This window comes from Hevea brasiliensis, chromosome 18, assembly GCF_030052815.1.
Source record: "Hevea brasiliensis isolate MT/VB/25A 57/8 chromosome 18, ASM3005281v1, whole genome shotgun sequence".
Classification (NCBI taxonomy): Eukaryota; Viridiplantae; Streptophyta; class Magnoliopsida; order Malpighiales; family Euphorbiaceae; genus Hevea; species Hevea brasiliensis.
This window is the reverse complement of record NC_079510.1, coordinates 2,310,019-2,316,018: the sequence shown is the minus strand read 5'-3', so window position 1 is coordinate 2,316,018 and position 6,000 is coordinate 2,310,019. Positions and strand designations below refer to the sequence as shown.

General features: G+C 32.5%; 1 non-coding gene across 1 annotated transcript; it reads left to right on the top strand.

The window, feature by feature from the left end:
- The first annotated feature begins 924 nt into the window (after positions 1-924).
- Positions 925-1,031, top strand: LOC131176219 (small nucleolar RNA R71). The gene has a single exon (XR_009146344.1). It is a non-coding gene; the product is annotated as a small nucleolar RNA R71 (small nucleolar RNA).
- The last annotated feature ends 4,969 nt before the right edge of the window (positions 1,032-6,000 follow it).

The window sequence follows — 6,000 nt, the reverse complement described above, 5'->3', positions numbered from 1 at the left end:
TTCTCTTGTTCTTCTTTCTTATTTTTAGCCAACCTGCATGGGAATGGAGAAAGAATATAATTATTGACCTTATTCAGTTTAGGTTCAGTATTTACCTCAACTTCAGGAACTTCAAACTCTTTTACTCCTTGCTTCTTCTTTTTTATTGGCTCATGTGGAGTCTGATTATCAACTTCTTTCGCACTCCGCAATAGTATCGCACTCGCATTTTCTCTAGGATTCATGACTGTTTGTGATGGAAGCTTTTTAGAACCTTGAGCTTCAAGCTTGCTCACAGATGAAGCTAACTGACCAATCTGGCTCTCTATGTTTTGAATGCTATTTCTGATCTCCTGTTGAAACTGTTGTGTATTACTAGCCAAAGCCTTAACAATTTCATTAAGTGACATGCCTTGATTTGAGGGAGGCGAAGGTGGTTGATTCACTTGTCTCTGCTGTTGGTCTTGGTTTTGCACCTGTTGATTCCCATAACTTAGATTAGGATGATCATGCCATCCTGGATTATAAGTATTGGAAAAGGGATCATAACTATGTTCTGGTTGTCCATAATCTCCTACTGCATTAACATGTTGCATTGATTCATCCTCTTGTAATGCAGGACACATGTCAGTAGCATGACCCGAACCTGAACAAATCCCACATACCTTAACAATTTGCATTTTCCCTACAGCTAATTGCCTCACCAAAGAAGTTAAATTAGAAATCTGTTTTTCAAGGTTAGATGCACTTACCTCATTAACCTTCATGGGTGTGTGATCCATTCTCATTCCAAACTATTGAGAATTTGCTGCCATGTTGGCAATCAGCCTCCTTGCCTCTTCTGGTGTCTTGTCAACCAAAGCTCCTCCACTAGCAACATCTATCATACTGCGGTCCATTGGTAGAAGTCCCTCATAGAAATACTGAATCAAAAGCTGCTCACTTATTTGATGATGGGGACAGCTTGTACACAGTTTCTTAAATCATTGCTAATACTCATACAAGCTCTCTCCATTGTACTGCCGGATGCCACAAATTTCTTTTCTTATGTTGGCAGCACGGGAAGTAGGAAAATACTTCTCCAGAAATATATGCTTCATCCCATTCCATGAGTTGACAGATCCGGAAGGAAGGTAATACAACAAATCCTTAACTGTGTCTTCCAGTGAGAAAGGGAAAGCTCGAAGCTTGATTTGATCCTCTGAAACTCCTTAAGGTTTCATGCTAGAACACACAACATGAAATTCTTTTAAATGCTTATGTGGATCCTCACCAGCAAGACCATAAAACTTAGGCAACAAATGGATTAGTCCAGATTTCAACTCAAAAGCAACATTTAAAGAAGGGTATTAAACACACAAAGGCTATTGGTTTAGATCAGGAGCAGCCAACTCTTTCAAAGTTCTAGTAGCCATGATTTCGTTTTCAAAATTTGAATCCAAATCCGAATATGAACTTAACTCCTTTGGAGATTGGACTCCTTCAGATGTACTCGGAATCTGCTTAGCCTGTTTAGCCAATTTTCTCAATTGTTTAACTGTTTTTTCTACTTCTGGATCAAAGATCAACTCACCAAATTGAGAAGTTCTTGTCATAAACAAAAAGAAATCAAAGTAAAAACAGAAAAATGCCTCAAAACCTTAGAAAACAATCGAATTTGGCCTCAAGAGGGTGGGGCCAAAGAATCCTATTGATCTTGATCAGAGCGTCGTTTCCTTCAAAATAGGTATGGGCCACCCTCCTAATTCAACCAAACTTTTTGATGAATAGTAAAACTGTAAATTTTTTTTTTCGAAAACTTGAAAATAGCAACACTCCACAAACAAAGTTAATAATAGAATATCCTAACACTAAAAACACAAAATCCAACAAACTTTAGTCCCCAGCAATGGCACCAAAATTCTTGATGGGTATCAAATCCATCAGAAATTAAATTAACTGAAATCACCAATTATGAAATATTTTCTATAGTAAGTGGTAAATCCAGGTCGAACCCTAGAGACTGAATTATTAAATTTTGTGCACTTGTGTAATGGAAAAAGAAACAAAGGTTGGGGGGTTTAATTCGTAATCCAAAGAAGAAATCAAAAATCCAAAATTAAGATCGAAAATTAAATAAGAAACTCTTGAATTAAACAAACTTCAGTCCAAGGTAATTCACATTCCAATGCATTGATTTGATCATAGACAAAAGAAATAAAATTATCTCTTATTGAATACTTAACGTAGATTTACCAAACAGAGAGGTAAACCCCTAACTTCTCTATACTCATCAATTCGAGCCCAGCACTCTTATTGACTCTAATTATTAACTTAATTGATATTAAACAATCCTCATCAAATTAATAGCTGCTTTAAGAATAGGAAGTAGTTAAGCTGAACAATAATTTATAAAGCATAAATCATTTAATTCACCCTATTGTTTCCTTAGGTTATTATCGAAAACTGGGATCATAATCAATAAAACCTAATTGCTACTCATGTTCAATCTTACACAATAATTATGGATTATGAAGTTGAACTAGCAATTGATCAAATCAAACAATTAACTAATAGGCCTTTTTAGCAAATCATTCAATAGATCAAAAACAATTAAATAAGAAAACAATAGATATTCAAAAAGACATAAATTAAATTAAGAACCTGGTCTCACAAATCACACATAAGAACTTGAATCCCTTGAACTGAATTAAAAACTTAGCTACTCATATTCATGGCTTATAGAAAAATAAAGGAAAAATAATGAAGAAATCTAAAAAAAGAGAATGGAGAATGAAGGTGTTTTTGAGGTCGAGAGACTGCTGAATGGTTGTGTTTTAGTTGCTACCCAAAGACATATTTATAATAAAAAACCTAATCCCAAAGATAGGAACCAAACTAAGAAAAGTTTTGAAATTCAAAAGACAGATTTTCAGCCTGCATTCACGTCCCTAAAATCAAGGCCAATTTTCAGTGACTTCCTTTCCGAATCTGTCTCTTCCCTCTTCAGGAAAGTTGTAGCCCTATTTTTTATCTTTCCAACGGGTACTCATTTGCCTAAATCTGAGCTCTAAAGCCCAAGTTATGGCCCAAAAACCGGGATTGGTTCAGACAGATGGTCCAGCTCATAGTGACGACTTCATTGCCATTTTTTACAATTAAAATGGCCTTATCTTGCTTCCAACCCTTCATAGAAGTTGTAGAGGTGGCTCTTACGGTTCAATTGGGCTTGGGCTTGCTTCATTTGAACCTCTAGAACTCTAGATACAAAATAAATACTGAAACTGGTCGTGACAATCAGGTTTTGGCTTTTGCAATAGATTCATAGCTCATTTTGTCAACCTTGGAGGCTGATTTGGGCTTTGGTCCCTCTTTATCATTTGAAGTGCTCTATCTTAGCTTTTCAATGGATTAAACAACAATCAATTTGGAGACCCACAACTTTAAAAACACCTAAAAAATACAACAAAGGTCAAATGCTAAAAATTTCTCCATTTAACGCAATTATTCCACAACTATCTAAAAATATGCCTAAATGATAAATATACTTTAGTCAACTGAATTATGCATAAAAACATACTTGAAACACTAAATGTGATGGGAATAAAATTAATAAATTATGCACTTATCATAGCTTCACTTTTTCTCATTTCTTTTCTTTAATCACATCAAACCACTCCCTCTTCGAGCGAATATGGAATGGGCAAGTAGAATCTATTAACTACTCATCTTGTAATGGATATTTTGCCTTTTTCTTATCATTATCTACATTCAAACATTCATCGTCAACACTATCATCAATTGCAATTGGAACAGTTCTTTCTTTTTCCTTTCCGTGACTCTTCTTAAATTGTTTAAACTTTTTAAGATCTTCTTTCATCTTCATAGAATGGTATTGAATGTGGCCTTTCTCATGGTAGTAGTAGCATTCCCTATCTTCAAGGTCTATTCATGGTCTTAAGCTTGATCTACTATTCCTTTTCTAATTTTTTCCACGTGGATTACTTCTACCACGATTAGAATCAATAATAAAAGCTCCACCTTCATTGCTACTATATGTTTTCTTAAACTTCTTATCATCTAAGATAACTATGGTAACCTCTTTCACCTTCAAAGTTTTCTTTCCAACTATTAGGGCTGTCACCAAGCTTTTATAAAATTATGGGAGAGAGGTTAAAAGCAAGAGCAATTTATCTTCATCATCTACCACTAGTAATAGCCAATTTGATAATTAATTTATTAAAAACATTAAGGTGATCCCTCACTTTAGTACCTTCATCCATTCTGAATTAGTACAACTCCTTCTTCAAGTACAAGCAATTTGAGAGTAACTTTGACATGTACAATTTCTCTAACTTCTTCCATAAAATAACTGGCGAAGTCTCCTCTAAGATATTATGCTTCACATTTGGGGCTAGTGTCAATCGAATTGTACTCACTGCCCTTTGTTAAAATTCCTCCCAATCATTATCTTTCATGTTTGCTGGTTGCTTCTCATTCAATATTTTAATTAATCCTTTTTGTTCAAAGACATCCTTCATGGTACTTTTTCACATACTAAAATTGTTTTTCCCATCGAATGACTCCACCTTAAATTTTGTGGTCACCATTTTTGAGATCTTGAACCACGACTCTGATACCACTTGTTATGAAAATCACACCCATACAAATTAAAGAACACAAAATTTGATGTGGTTTTCTACATAAGCCTGCTCTACCAAACAAATTCACTATAAAGGAAAAATAATTATACACACTAATTATTTTTCTAACTGTCAAAATCACTCAAATAAAACTCATAGAATTCAATAGACCTCTCCACTTTGTGAGCTCTCTTTCATACAATATAATGGCCAACCAACCATTCATATATATAGGCCACTAAAACCTAATTCTTTTGGGACTCTAATGATTAAACTTCATAATTTAAATTATACTCAACTTCCCATTTTATCTAATCTCCTAATTAATTTTAATTCCTAATTCTAATTGAACTTGGACTCTAACACATTGCTTTTAGAGTTAGCCATTTTATGTTTTAATATTAGTTTCTTATTCAAGTGTGTTGTGCTCCTACCCTAATAGCTAATTTAGAGTGAATGTTGTTAAGTGTAATTTTTATTTTAGCAATTATTTCTTTATTTATCTTGATTGTTTAGGCTTATTATATGAATACAACCTATAGTGTGTTACGAGATAGTTGACAAGAGCTAAAATTGTTAATGTGCATTTAAGAATTTTTTAGAATTTTAGCTTTTAAAAGAAATTAAAAGTTATTGAGGGATATTATACATGTTGCATTTACTTATATTAAAAAAAAAAAAAAAAAACTCGCATGCACTTAAGTGAAAACAAATCTTAGAGTACTTCCAATTAAATATGGGAACATAAATTATCTACAAAATAAAAAAAAATATGGTTATATGATTTAAATTTTTAAATTTAACTTAATGCACAAAATATAGTATTAATTACTCATAGCATTTTTAAAGCACAAAGGCACGCAATTTAAAATTATTTCTTAATTAAATTATATTATGAGAATATTTTTATTAAATACGTATGCCCTTAGTAGTTTGACTAAACTCCAGAATTATAAATCTTGGACATCTTCTAAAATAGAAATGGTAACTTTCTAATAATAATAATAATGTTGGCAATAACATTAAATTTTGATGACTAAAATGAAAACTTTATCTTGAAGTGTAATAATCAGTAAGAGCTTAACTATTGTCTTTGACAATGATTGTCACATGCTTAACAAACATATGACTCTTAATTAGTTTTAGTTTTTTGCAAAAAATAATGCAAATGCCAAGTTTCAACATCTTATTCCGTTGATAACTATTATTTATGCCATGAGTAAGTAACTTTCCTTATTTTATCTTTCAAACCAAGGAGCGAGTTCATATCGAATAAAGATTATCACCTCTACAAAATTAAATATTTCTATATTTGTGCACTAAAGACAATTCAAAATGAAATATAGATATTTAAGGATCTTTTTTTTTTTAATAGAAACTCGTTGTAATTTTATTTGTT